The following is a 15,022-nucleotide window of genomic DNA, read 5'->3' on the forward strand; positions in this document are numbered from 1 at the left end:
TTTCCTCCCACAGTCCAAAGAAGTGCAGACTAGGTGGATTGGTCATGTTAACATTGCCCCTTAGTGTCCAAAAGGTTAGGCAGGGATAAGGTGGGGGGGCCTGGGCCTAGGTAGGGTGCTCTTTCAGAGAGTCGGTGCTGACTTGATGGTCTGAATTGCCTCTTACTGCACTGTAGGGATTCTATGATTCTATGAGGTGTAATAACTTTGGCTCACCAGCTACGTACAAAACAATTAATGTTTCTTTACAACATACTATCTTACAGAGTCTTACAGCTTCGTCGCTGCCAGTCAGCGTGCGGAATCGATCTGAGGCAAAAGCCCATGTTTGCTAGGATTAACCCCCATCCTGATCCCCTGATTGGTTTCTCAGGATCATGTGACCCTATTGGCCGATCGCCTCTTCAAGGGGACAGACACCACAGTGAGCTGCAGGCACAAATAGCCACGCGGTTGTGGTGAGAATGGAAACCTCGCTAAAATGCAGAAGGATTTGATTTTAGATATTATTGGACACAAAATGTTCAGGAAAACTAAGGAATGCGGTGGGAAGGGGAAGTATTGAATCGACTGCTAATTAATGAGATATAAAGAAGCATCCTGTGAATAAATTGAAGAAGAAATCATCTTCATTGTGAGCCAATTCCTGATTAATATTTGCAGCGATTTCCTCATGTCATTAACATCAGAATTTATAGAGTTGTGATAAACTAAAGGGAGGCAGTGACATTGTGGTATTGCTGGACTAGTAAACCAGAGACCTTAGATAATGCTCTGGGGACCTGTGTTTGAATACTGCCAGGACAGATGGTGGAATTCAAATTCAATTTAAAAAATCTGGTATTAAAAGTCTAATCATGAGCATGAAACCATTGTTGATTGTCACAAAAACCCATCTTGGACACTAATGCTCTTTAGGGAAGGAAATCTGTCATCCTTACCTGGCCTGGCCTACATGTGACTCCAGATCAACAGCAATGTGGTTGACTCTTAAATGGCCTCAGGAATTGGCAATAAACGCTTGTCCAGCCCACATCCCATAAACAAATAAAAAAAGTAAAAATGAAGGACTAAATGCATATTTGTAGTCATATCCAAAGTTCAAGGGATAAGAGCATTTCTATCATCAGCAATCTACCATGTCTGTCATAGAGTCATACAGCACAGAAACAGGCCCTTTGGCCCACCATGTTAATGCTGACCATTAATTACCAATCTAAACTAATACCATTTACCAACACTTGGTCCATAGTCTACTATTCCTTGGCAATTTATGTGTTCGTCGAGATGATCTTAAATATTGTGAGAGTACCTGCATCCACCACCCTCTCCGGCAACGCGTTCCACATTCTCACCACCGTCTGGGTGAAAGAATGTTTCCTCAGGTCCCTTCTGAACTACTTAGTCCTCACCTTAAACCTATGCCCTCTTGTCTTAGATACCTCTGCCATGGGGAAAAGATTTTTACGATTTACATTATGCTTCTCATATCTTTGTTTACCTCTATCAGATCCCCTCTCAGCCTCCTTTGGTCTTGCCACACCCATATCTTCTCTTTTCATCCACTTGAGCTTTGTAAAAGAAGCAGGTCCTTTCATGGCACCCTCATCACCTGTTTAATCACCTCTGGCCCCCATTGCTTACGTTTCCCGAATTGAAAATGCAACATTGTCATTTGCTTCTTTTCACATAGGTTCCCAAACAGTTTTCCAATTTAGGACACTTTATTCACTGCTCTTAGTGCAGCCCCCTCTACACCAAATGTAGACTGGGCAAAATTTAGTGGACAAAGAAAGTGCCATGAGACATGCCAAGCATCTCTTTATGAACAACAATAGTACTACAAGAGTACTTGCCTTTACCACTCTCTCAGGCAGCGCATTCTATATTTTCACCATGTTTCCTCTGATCACCTCTGAACCATTTACATCTCACCTTAAACCTCTGTCCACTGGTCTTAGTCATCTCTGCTATGGGGAAAAGATTCTTTTCACATAGGATCCCAAACTATGGCTGGGATTCTCCGATATTGCGGCCAAGTACTGATGTCGGTGTCAAAACCTGCGCGATCGACGCTGCCGTCAACGGGCCTCCAGGCCCAGTAATTCTCCTGTTCTTCGGGGACTAGAACGGCATTGGAGTGCTGTGCGCTGCTCCGGCGCCGAAAGTCAGCCCTGCATGGCTGGCACGGTCCGCGCATGCGCGCGATGGCCGTCTCCGCGCCGGCATATGCGCATGTTTGCCATCTTCACGCCGGCACCCGTGCAACATAGCCGTGCCCTACAGGGGCCCGGTGCGGAGGAGTAGGGGCCCCCCAGAATGCGCGCACCCGCCGATTGGTAGCCCCTGATCGCGGGCCCTGGCCACCGTGGAGGGCCCTCCCAGAGTCCGATACCCCTGCACCTCCCCCCACCAGAACGGCCCCTGCAGGCAGAACGCCGCGATCCCGCCGGGTGGGGCTGTAGCCATCTGGGATGGCCACTTACAAAGGAAACATGGATACTTGCAAAGACTCGAGGGAAATATGGCCAATATGGGATTCAGGAAAACTCAGAGCCTGAATGTATATTTGCTAACAGAGAACCAGACAATATCAAAACCCCTAGCCGATTTGCATTCTAATGACCCATTTCCCCAGGACAAATGACTGGTACTCAGGTATCAGATACAATTCCAGACACATCGGCGCCACTCCCTTCACCCAGGAAGCCCAAATAGCCAAGGTCAATAACCGCTCAGGACACGCCCCGCCATCAAGGCACCTGCCCTTTTATTGCCTCAAATCGAAGGTAGTAATCAAAGCCTGACGAATTATTGGGTCCAAAGCGAAGGACCGCCCAAAAGAATGCGAAACCCCAAAGGAGAAAGAGAGACACTGCCATGTGTTCGATCTCTTTTGGCCCTGGCACACCGGCACTCTTCGCCCCGGCCTGTACCTGAAGCAACTGCAGCACCACGACCAGAAGCAAGTTCAAGATCAACGATCGCTACCAGACGGATGCGCCCAGCAGAACCAAAGTTACCTCTCCAGACCCAGCCACTCCAGATCCGAACAAAGGCCTTGTTCCTCTGCCAAAGCCGGGTGCCTGAAAGTTAAGTACAGGTTGTTGTAGTGTTAGGTGTAATTTAGCTTGTAGTGTTTTTATGTTGCATGTGTGAGTTAATCTTGTGTGTAAATAAACCATTATTGAACTTGAACTAACTGACTGGTTGTTGGGTCTTTGATCAATATCCTGTTAAACCTTGTGGTGGTATCATCCGACACCTGGCGGCTCTGAAAAGCAATATCACTCAATATTAATAGGGGGCAACCTTATTGGCGTCTCCGGCGCAAATTGGCAACAGTTATTGGTGACTGACGGGATTCGACCTAGAAGTGATTTTGTCACTCTGAGAGAACCCACAAAACATTGAATTAGAAACACAATTGGAAAAGTGAAAGAAACCACAAGTGTAAGACCCGTATTGATCAAACCTCCAAGATTCGGAAAGTGAGCAGTAATTTGCATGCGTACTAACAGGGATATAAGGTAAACTCGTCAGATGTTGTTGCGTAAAACTATCGGGAGTTTTGTGAACCGGAAAATAGCTTAGGCCATACCCACTGTTTGTATCACCACCTTATTCCCCCCTGTCCCAAATTTACGGTAGAGAAAGAGAGATTACGGTAGGAAAAGAGATACCACTAGAAATGGCAGCAAAGGCAATGGAATGCCTTATGAACCCACAGGAACCCAAGGTCGCAGCGACCAATAGAACAGAGCAGTGTCCCATATGGGAAGAGGAACTAAGGAACTACTTAAAGGGGAAAGGATGGCTCCTTTGGTCGGAGTTTTGTTCGAATGAAGAGTCAGGTCCTGGCAGTATAGGGCAAACCTGGTGGGACAACCTAACCGAGATACACAAGAAGAGTTTAGGGAAAGTTCGTAAACCAATGGCAATCGTGTCCTGTCTGGCACAATTGCGAGCACAGAGGAGATTGTGAGGATGCTCCACAGACAGCTTGAAGAGAAAGCGAAGAAGAATGAGGGAAACGTTAGCAAGTGTGAAAAAGTTAATGAGCAACTCTGAGAGCAGCTAGCAGCAAAAGACAAGGAGATGGTTGATGTCAAACGGGCACACCAATCTTGTTTAGTCCACCCAAGCAACTTTCAGACACAATACGATAAGGCCGACCAGGATGCACAACACGCAGTCTTGGTAAGAAAAGAGACGGAACAACAGGTAGAACAGTTAATGAAGCAATGCGCAGACTTGAAGGCAGCTTTACGACCACAGTGCCACAACGGAACAAAGGCAGAGTTCAGTAGACCACGCCAAATGCAGGCAGCAAATTTAAAGGTTACAGTCACTGCTCTCAGTGCAAAATGGTTTCAGAGACACCTTTGGACCCAATTTAGACCAGGAAGATGGCCCCCGATTGGCAGGAACTCAATGAAACTGCCTATAGTTATGTAGAAGGTACCAAAAATCACAATAGAGCCCCCAGGCCCCGAAAAGGAAAGCACCCGCACCACCGACTACACAGGCAACACACAACCCATGAATCTAGTCACCACGCAGCGCACGTCACAGGATCGCGAGGAGCTCGATATCGTGTACACCATCCCATTATCCATCACACAATTGAGAGATGCCTGCGCCAAAATTGAACCATTCCAACCCATAGCAGACCCGCACCATTTCTTTGAGCGAGTAAGACAACAGACAATTATGTGCGGTCTGGACGAACCGGAGGAAGTGAAACTTATAGTGCTGAGCCTTGACCCATCCGTTAGTTCAGCATTACCCGATCCACAGAATGTAGGAGGAGGAAGCCTCCAGGAGATGAAGGCAGCTATTTTAGAAGCAATTGGTTATAACAGAGGAGATCCCGTAGAAGGTCTAAATCGCTACAGCCAAAAGAAGGGAGAGCATCCGACTGCATACGCAGGACGCCTTTGGATACACTTCAAAGTGGTATTTGGAGATTTAGTCCGCGCACACTTAAATGTTGAAAACACAACCAAATGGACCCGTATTTTAGTCTCCCACGCCATATAAGCAGGTCAAAAAGCCTGTGCGAATTATGACCCCTCAGATGCCACACATAACGAAGTGTGGCTTCTGAAGAGACTCTCTGGAGCTTGGGAACAATCCCTACATAAAAAGGCAGAGCAGGAGAAAGTAGAAGCAAACATGAATCCAGTAAGGACACATCAGGACCCCGCATTGGTAAACAACGGTAGACATGACAGACAGCACCACAGAGCACAGGGATGCTAAAATTGCGGACAAAAGGGACTTTACGCCCGCGAATGCAATGCCCCCCCGAACCAGCAATGGAATCAGCAAGCGAATGCCCCACACAGGAACAATGCCAGGCCTATGCAGTGTTAGCACCCGCCCAGATAATTCTGCCATAAATAGCACAGATTGACGGTGTTCGGAATCCCCAACTTGGGTCTGCGACACACTCTGGTAGACCAGTAGTCACAGGCACAGTCTGGGGACACCCCGTAGAGTTCCTTTGGGACACAGGAGGGTCCCGCACCACTTTAAACTCCTCCACAATGTTTCACCAAGACAAATGGCCCACTACAGATACTATCACTCTTAGCGGATTTGCAGGACATATCCAGCAGGGATATATTACGGCCCCCGTAGATATCCAAATCGGAAACGTTAATGCCAAGCACCTCATTGTTTTAGTAGATTTGCCCCGAACAGCAGGACACATTTTATGGATCGACTTCATGAGTTCACACAACCTTTCCTTTGATCCCGTGAATAAGTATGTTTGGAAAATGGCTAGAACAGCGAGAGCCCCCGCCACGCTCACAGTAGGGGACTACGAACGCAGAATCTGCTCAGTAGGCGACTATTGGTTTGATCTGCAAGCCATTAGTACAGATAAGAAAATTAGAGAGGTCCGAAGGAAACACAAAGCATCCTTCGCCCAGCACAAGCACGACTGTGGAAAAAGTCCAGGAACAGTCGCCATTACGGGTCCCGGTCCCAAGCCCCAGAAACAATACGGCTACCCACAACAAGCCGAGGGAGAAATTGCAAAAGTAATTCAAAGTTTGCTAGACCAAGGCGTAATTTGGCCTGTAGCCTCAACAAACAATGCCCCAATTTGGCCCGTAAGGAAACCAGACGGTTCATGGAGACTGACCATCGATTACAGAGAACTCAATAAAGTAACTCTATTAGCAGCCCCCACCATTGCCACGAGTTCCGAGACAATGCTGAAGCAAGGACTACAGTCAAAGAATTTTACGGTACTGGACATTAGCAATGGCTTCTGGTCCATTCCATTAGAAAGAATTGTCAATACAAATTCGCCTTCACGTTCCAAGGACGGCAATATACATGGACATGCCTTCTGCAAGGTTTCCACAGCTCCCCCTTCATTTTCCACCGACAACTGGCAAATGGAGTATCCAAATTTTCCCGACCCGTATGCCTCATTCAGTATGTGGACGACTTGCACCTACAAATTGATACCAAGGAAAAGCACATTTTGCTTCTTTCCAAACTATTAGGTCTCCTTCATTCAATTGGATGTAAAGTCAACCCGAAAAAGGCCCAAATCCTAAAAGAAAAGGTATTTTATTTAGGGCACAGTCATCATGCACGGAAAAAGAGAGATAGAGCAAAAACGGATTGATTCGATTGTTAACTTGCCCTTGCCCCGTAATGTCACTGTACTCCGGTCATTTTTAGGACTGGTTGATTACTGTAGGAACCTTATAGACGGTTTCGCCATCAAGGCAGCCCCACTTTCCGAGCTCCTAAAAAAGAACGGCCCTTGGGAATGGCTTCCACAGCATATGGATGCCATTGATGCATTAAAACGCGCCCTAGGTACAGACCCCGCTTTGCAGGTATCAGACACACACTCCCCATACGCCATAGAAGTAGCGACCACCAACCGAACCCTATCGGCTACTCCAAGAAAGGCACGATCGTTTAGGACCCTTAGCCTATGCCTCGCGAGTTTTGGACCCAGCGGAGCAAGGATTCTCAGCCTGCGAAAGGCACTTGCTCGCAGTTTTTTGGGCTGTTCAGTACTTCGCATATATCACAGGCCTCAACCCCGTAACGATTTTAACCGAGCACACCCCAACGCAACTACTGTTAGATGGTAGGTTAAAGGACGGTTCAGTTAGCCAGATCAGAGCAGCTCGCTGGACACTACTCTTACAAGGAAGGGACATTACAGTAAAAAGGACAAAGACACACACATTTCTAGCAGATAATTTGCAGTATGAAGGAACCCCACATGAGTGTGAAATCATCGCAGCCAGGCACAACACAGGACTCTTTATTCCTAAATCGCTACCCACAAAAGCAGGCACCTGACCGCAGAGAACTCAGCCCACGGATAAATCTTAAAAAGTTTATGTAGATGGTTCCTCCACCGTTCATAATGGAAAACAGATTACAGGATGTGGTATATATGTGGAAGACGCGCAGGGACGCGCATTAGAGGAGATATCACTAAAATTACCAGGACATTTAGGATCGCAGGCAGCCGAGTTAGCAGCCATCGCATATATAGTGCAGCACCCAGATTCTTTCCCGACCCCCGCAGATATATATTCGGACAGTTTATATGTCTGTAACAGTTTGACGGAATTCCTGCCCCTGTGGGAATCTAGAGGATTCATATCCGCCGACATTAAACCCCTACCCTCAGCGCCATTACGGAAGCACATTCTTGAAATGGCTAAAGACCGCAAATATGGCATAATAAAAGTCAGAAGCCATCATCGTTCCTTCCCACTCGGTAATGTAAAAGCTGATGCCCTAGCAAAGGCAGGATCACGACACGGTCACTTTTGGCAACCCCCCCCCCCAACCCCCCGAGCGTGCCCCAGTACACACAGTCCAGGTCACACAGACGAATATCCAAGATTTAGCACACGCCCAAAAGGCAGACGACACTATTCAGCAAATTTTAAATGGTAACTTCCCAGCCCCCTACGACAAATTCAAGGACACACTGATAGTACAGAACGGAATTGTATTAAAGAATGGAATTTATGTGGTCCCCACCCAGGACAGGAATCAGATTATTTTTCAATTTCATGACCAACAAGGACAACAGGGGATAGAAACCACCATTGCCCACTTAAGACCTTTGTGCTGGTGGTCCGATTTAAAAGCAGATGTCACACACTATATTGAAAATTGTTTAATTTGCGCTCAAAATAATCCAGACAAATACTCCAGGAAAGGTCAGTTAAGACACACCCGCACTGATAATGGCCCATGGACGAATTTACAGCTAGATTATATTGGGTGTCCCCCCCCCCCGCCCCCCCCCCCCCCCCCCCCCCCCCTGCAGAAATGGTTTTAAATGTGTTGGTGGTGATCAACACCTTCACAAAATGGGTGGAAGCATTTCCTTCCAGGACAAACATGGCTAAGGCAACAGCCAAGATTTTAACACAGTAAATATTTACACGCTGGGGACTCCCCCGCAGCATTGAATCGGACCAAGGTTCGTATTTTACAGGAAGAGTGATGCAGAACGTTTTGACGATTTTTGGGATAAAACAAAAATTCCATATTGCCGATCACCCACAATCCAGCGGCATTGTGGAACGTATGAACAGAACCCTAAAAGCGACTATCAGGAAAATGGTGCAAAAGCACAACACTATATGGGACACAGTTCTCCCATTTGCACTTATGTTTATTAGGAACACGGTATCAAGTTCCACAGGTTTCACCCCCACACCCTTATGACCGGACGACCCATGAAAGGAACTGAATATTTATTAGGACTTGATTTGGCCAGCCCCACAGACACCGCCCTCACCCACAACAAAGCAGTCCAACAGGTAATGGAAAATGTTAAGACAGCCCAGCTCGCTGCAGCTGTCCGACTAGACGCTAGGAAAAAGCAGAGCATGGCCTGCTTTGATAAAACAGTCGACCCCATAGAGTATACAGTCGGTCAGCAGGTGATGATTTCCCTATATAACCCCAGTTCATTCCTCTCCCCTAAATTTGCAGGACCCTACTCGATTTCAGATAAAGTAAGCCCCTCGGTATATAAAATAACGTATCCTAATGGAAAGTCAGGATGGTTTCATATCAACCAACTTAAGGTTTATGGAACCCAGTGTAGCCACTCACACCACGTCTCCCTGGCAATAGCAGACGATTACGCCCGCCCACTGACAACCTCGCCCGACCCTCCGCCAGCCAGGACAGCACGTCCACAGACCTTGTCTCTGACCCCAGGGACAATTTCCACCTTCAAGTTGATCCGGATGATAGCGGCAGCGATCCAGACTTACTTGAAATCAACGACCAATGGCACAACCGCCCAGGCCCCAGTCGCTCCAGCCCCAGGAACCCCGACCAAGATATGTTTGGCCCCTCATACCCCCTTTCATTGCCACAACCAGAGCCACCGCCACTTCCGGACGATGGAAATTTGCCCTTTGCAGCTACCGCCCCTTCTGACCAAAGAATTCCCATTGGCACCACAATAACTCTTGTTGATTGATGCTCAACGAGGATTCGCATCCCACGACGGCCCACGCGGCCACGGCACGAAAACGCCAGACACGAGTTTGGCAACCGGGAGATGGTGATGACTCAGAGTCTGACTCCCGTTATGGTAACCCCTTTACGACGCTTTTTGATATGGAACTCTGAGGTGTCCAGATGATGAGAAAAAGGAACCGATTGAGATTTACAGTGTCCTATTTTCTGATGGAGCCTCCCACCTTTATTTCTCAAATTTTCTGATTCACTTTATCCTTCCGGTCTCGGATGTTTCATTAATGTCACCCGCCCACTAAATTTCTTGATGCAGTCATGATTACTCGTCTGCACATTCTCGGAGTCCATATGTTACAAACTCTTTCCACTCAAGTATAGTCACCCAGGCAGCGGAGTAACAGCACTAATCCCCACCCTGCCTGAGGACCCCCTATGTATTCGGTCAGCCAAGCTCGGGTAGTGGAGCAATGGCACTGATCACCGCCCTACCCAGGGATTCCACCCATTCTTGCCCTGCCGCACCCCATACGCACCCCATGTTCCCATCACTGATTTGGAAATTTACTGTCTCTGGCAGGTCTTTGTTTGCCCTGATCTGTTCTTTTTTGCGTGTGGTTTAAAGAATGCTCTTTGCCACAGTCTCTGCACTCAACTTTAGTTTCTGGAGACCCTTCGGTCGCGAACCCCAACTGCTATTTACATCTTCCACACACGTGGTTGGAACAAAATTTGCTGCTATTACAAAAACTACCTCGGCGTTGGACAGAGAAATCGTCCTCCCACTCAACGCATCGACCACAAGCTGCACTTTAACAGAATGTTCTTTTCGGATGTCTTGTCTCCAAAATGGTTCGTTTAAAAAAAAATGAGGGAGTCACACATGGTGACAATTCTAATGGGAAATTGCTATTAAGTAGAAACAGACAGACAAATGAGACATTAAACAAAGGTAATAACAGATATTATGCTTGCACCCCCAGGAAGATACGAGGATACAAGGAACAAAAGACAAGATGAAGACAGAACTGATGACCTCCATCATGATCATCGTTGGATCACTGCAGTTGCGCACATCAACGGCCCCTGTAACCCACACTGGATTGGCCCCAAACACAACCATACCACACGATACCCCTAGCCCGGACACCACACCTCACATGGAAATAAACACTGATACCCTCACATGGTGCGATAACATCATAAAATGATATTCCCTCTCATACACGGTAGAGGCCCCGTTAGTTATTGCAATACGCTGCAGTGTCGTTCAGACACTGAGATTTCGAAAATGGTGAAGGAGAGCCTCCCGCTCCCTGATATATACACTCCGAGCCCCCTTTGTTGGACTTCAACAGACACCACACTCCTTTTGAACCCTTTTCTGACAAATAAAGTTTGCGTTTCGGTAAATGTGATAAGTTAAGTAGAAATGTGATGCTGCTATCATTTAACATTTTTGAACTGTAATACAAGTTATTTTTGGTTATTAGCTAGCAGCATAAGTGTAGTTTAGGTCAGGGCAGTTACAGGTTCCCCTTTGTGTAAATAAGTTAAATGTGTAATTAAATGTTTTATAGTGCCCCTTTAGAATTTATGAATGTGTGATGTATTAAAAACTTAGGTAAATGCTCCAATTCATAGGACAGAGTAGTATAGAACCTTGACCAAGGGTACCCGGCACCCCAAAGAACAGATGAAGGATCAGTATTGTGATCCACCACGCTTCGCGTTTAGGATCAAGAGGACAGACTGTAGCCATCTGGGATAGCCACTTACAAAGGAAACATGGATACTTGCAAAGACTCAAGGTAAATATGGCCAATACAGCATTCAGGATAACTCAGAGCCTTAATGTATATTTGCTAACAGAGAACCAGACATTATCGAAACCCCTAGCCGATTTGCATTCTAATGACCCATTTCCCCAGGACAAAGGACTGGTACTCAGGTATCAGATACAATTCCAGACACAATGGCACCACTCCCTTCACCCAGGAAGCCCAAACAGCCAAGGTCAATGACCGCTCAGGACACGACCAGCCATCAAGGCACCCGCCCCTTTATTGGCTCAAATCGAAGGCAGTAATCGAAGCCTGCCGAATTATTGGGTCCAAAGCTAAGGACCGCCCAAAAGAGCGCAAAACCCCAAAGGATAAAGAGAGACACTGCCATGTGTTCGATCTCTTTTGGCCCTGGCATACTGGCACTCTTCGGCCCGGCCTATACCTGACGCCAACTGCAGCAACCCGACCAGAAGCAAGTTCAAGATCAACGATCGCTACCAGACGGATGCGCCCAGCAGAACCAAAGTTACCTCTCCAGACCCAGCCACTCCAGATCCGAACAAAGGCCTTGTTCCTCTGCCAAAGCCGGGTGGCTGAAAGTTAAGTACAGGTTGTTGTAGTGTTCGGTGCAATTTAGCTTGTAGTGTTTTTATGTTGCATGTGTGAGTTAATCTTGTGTGTAAATTATTGAACTTGATCTAACTGACTAGTTGTTGGGTCTTTGATCACTATCCGGTTGAACCTTGTGGTGGTATCATCCAATACCTGGCTGTCATGATATGCGGACTCACACATAATGATATACAGACAAGCAGATAATGGGCACACAGAACAGGACATGACCAATAAGCAGGCGGGACACTCAGGGGTGGGATCTGACTATAAAAGACCCAAGGCACTCACACTCCACCTCTTTCCACTGATGAACATCTAGAAATGATGTGGAGATGCCAGCGTTGGACTGGGGTGAGCACAGTAAGAAGTCTCACAACACCAGGTTAAAGTCCAACAGGTTTGTTTCGATATCACTAGCTTTCGGAGCACTGCCATTCACCTGTTGGACTTTAACCTGGTGTTGTAAGACTTCTTACTGAACATCTAGAGAGTCAGTCAAGGGTGTTGTTACAATCTCACACCTCCACCACATGGCTAAGAGCTAGTCTGGTTCAGTCAGACAGAGTAACCACACTTAAGTTAGCAGAGAGTTGAACTCTCAGAGAACTGTGCTAACTGTGCTATTAGTTCAATAAACCTGATTGAACTAACTTCAAGATCTGAAGTATCTTTCTGATCTAGAACATAGAACATAGAAAAATACAGCACAGAACAGGCCCTTCGGCCCACGATGTTGTGCCGAACCTTTTTCCTAGATTAATCATAGATTATCATTGAATTTACAGTGCAGAAGGAGGCCATTCGGCCCATTGAGTCTGCACAGGCTCTTGGAAAGAGCACCCTACCCAAAGTCAACACCTCCACCCAACTCTAAGGGCAATTTTGGACACTAAGGGCAATTTATCATGGCCAATCCACCTAACCTGCACATCTTTGGACTGTGGGAGGAAACCGGAGCACCCGGAGGAAACCCACGCAGACACGGGGAGGATGCGCAGACTCCGCACAGACAGTGATCCAAGCCGGAATCGAACCTGGGACCCTGGAGCTGTGAAGCAATTGTGCTATCCACAATGCTACCGTGCTGCCCTTAAGAACAAATAAATCTACACAATATAATTTTACCGTAATCCATGTACCTATCCAATAGCTGCTTGAAGGTCCATAATGTTTCCGACATTCCATGCCCCCACTACTCTCTGGGTAAAGAACCTACCTCTGACATCCCCCCTATATCTTCCACCATTCACCTTAAATTTATGTCCCCTTGTAATGGTTTGTTCCACCCGGTGAAAAAGTCTCTGACTGTCTACTCTATCTATTCCCCTGATCATCTTATAAACCTCTATCAAGTCGCCCCTCATCCTTCTCTGTTCTAATGAGAAAAGGCCTACCACCCTCAACCTTTCCTCGTAAGACCTACTCTCCATTCCAGGCAACATCCTGGTAAATCTCCTTTGCACCTTTTCCAAAGCTTCCACATCCTTCCTAAAATGAGGCGACCAGAACTGTACACAGTACTCCAAATGTGGCCTTACCAAAGTTTTGTACAGCTGCATCATCACCTCACGGCTCTTAAATTCAATCCCCCTGTTAATGAACGCTAGCACACCATAGGCCTTCTTCACAGCTCTATCCACTTGAGTGGCAACTTTGAAAGATGTATGAACATAGACCCCAAGATCTCTCTGCTCCTCCACATTGCCAAGAACTCTACCGTTAACCCTGTATTCTGCATTCATATTTGTCCTTCCAAAATGGACAACCTCACACTTTTCAGGGTTAAACACCATCTGCCACTTCTCAGCCCAGCTCTGCATCCTATCTATGTCTCTTTGCAGCCGGCAACAGCCCTCCTCACTATCCACAACTCCACCAATCTTCGTATCGTCTGCAAATATACTGACCCACCCTTCAACTCCCTCATCCAAGTGATTAATGATAATCACAAACAGCAGAGGACCCAGAACTGATCCCTGCGGTACGCCACTGGTAACTGGGATCCAGGCTGAATATTTGCCATCCACCACCACTCTCTGACTTCTATCGGTTAGCCAGTTCGTTATCCAACTGGCCAAATTTCCCACTATCCCATGCCTCCTTACTTTCTGCAGAAGCCTACCATGGGGAACCTTATCAAATGCCTTACTAAAATCCATGTACACTACATCCACTGCTTTACCTTCATCCACATGCTTGGTCACCTCCTCAAATAATTTAATAAGACTTGTAAGGCAAGACCTACCCCTCACAAATCCGTGCTGACTATCCCTAATCAAGCAGTGTCTTTCCAGATGCTCAGAAATCCTATCCTTCAGTACCCTTTCTATTACTTTGCCTACCACCGAAGTAAGACTAACTGGCCTGTAATTCCCAGGGTTATCCCTAGTCCCTTTTTTGAACAGGGGCACGACATTCGCGACTCTCCAATCCCCTGGTACCACCCCTGTTGACAGTGAGGACGAAAAGATCATTGCCAACGGCTCTGCAATTTCATCTCTTGCTTCCCATAGAATCCTTGGATATGTCCCGTCAGGCCCGGGGGACTTGTCTATCCTCAAGTTTTTCAAAATGCCCAACACATCTTCCTTCCTAATCAAATATTTCCTCGAGCTTACCAGTCTGTTTCACACTGTCCTCTCCAACAATAAGGCCACTCTCATTTGTAAATACAGAAGAAAAGTACTCGTTCAAGACCTCTCCTATCTCTTCAGACTCAATGCACAATCTCCCGCTACTGTCCTTGATCGGACCTACCCTCGCTCTAGTCATTCTCATATTTCTCACATATGTGTAAAAGGCCTTGGGGTTTTCCTTGATCCTACCCGCCAAAGATTGTTCATACCCTCTCTTAGCTCTCCTAATCCCTTTCTTCAGTTCCCTCCTGGCTATCTTGTATCCCTCCAACGCCCTGTCTGAACCTTGTTTCCTCAGCCTTACATAAGTCTCCTTTTTCCTCTTAACAAGACATTCAATCTCTCTTGTCAACCATGGTTCCCTCACTCGACCATCTCTTCCCTGCCTGACAGGGACATACATATCAAGGACACGTAGTACCTGTTCCTTGAACAAGTTCCACATTTCACTTGTGTCCTTCCCTGACAGCCTATGTTCCC

Source organism: Scyliorhinus torazame, chromosome 15 (genome assembly GCF_047496885.1).
Source record: "Scyliorhinus torazame isolate Kashiwa2021f chromosome 15, sScyTor2.1, whole genome shotgun sequence".
Classification (NCBI taxonomy): Eukaryota; Metazoa; Chordata; class Chondrichthyes; order Carcharhiniformes; family Scyliorhinidae; genus Scyliorhinus; species Scyliorhinus torazame.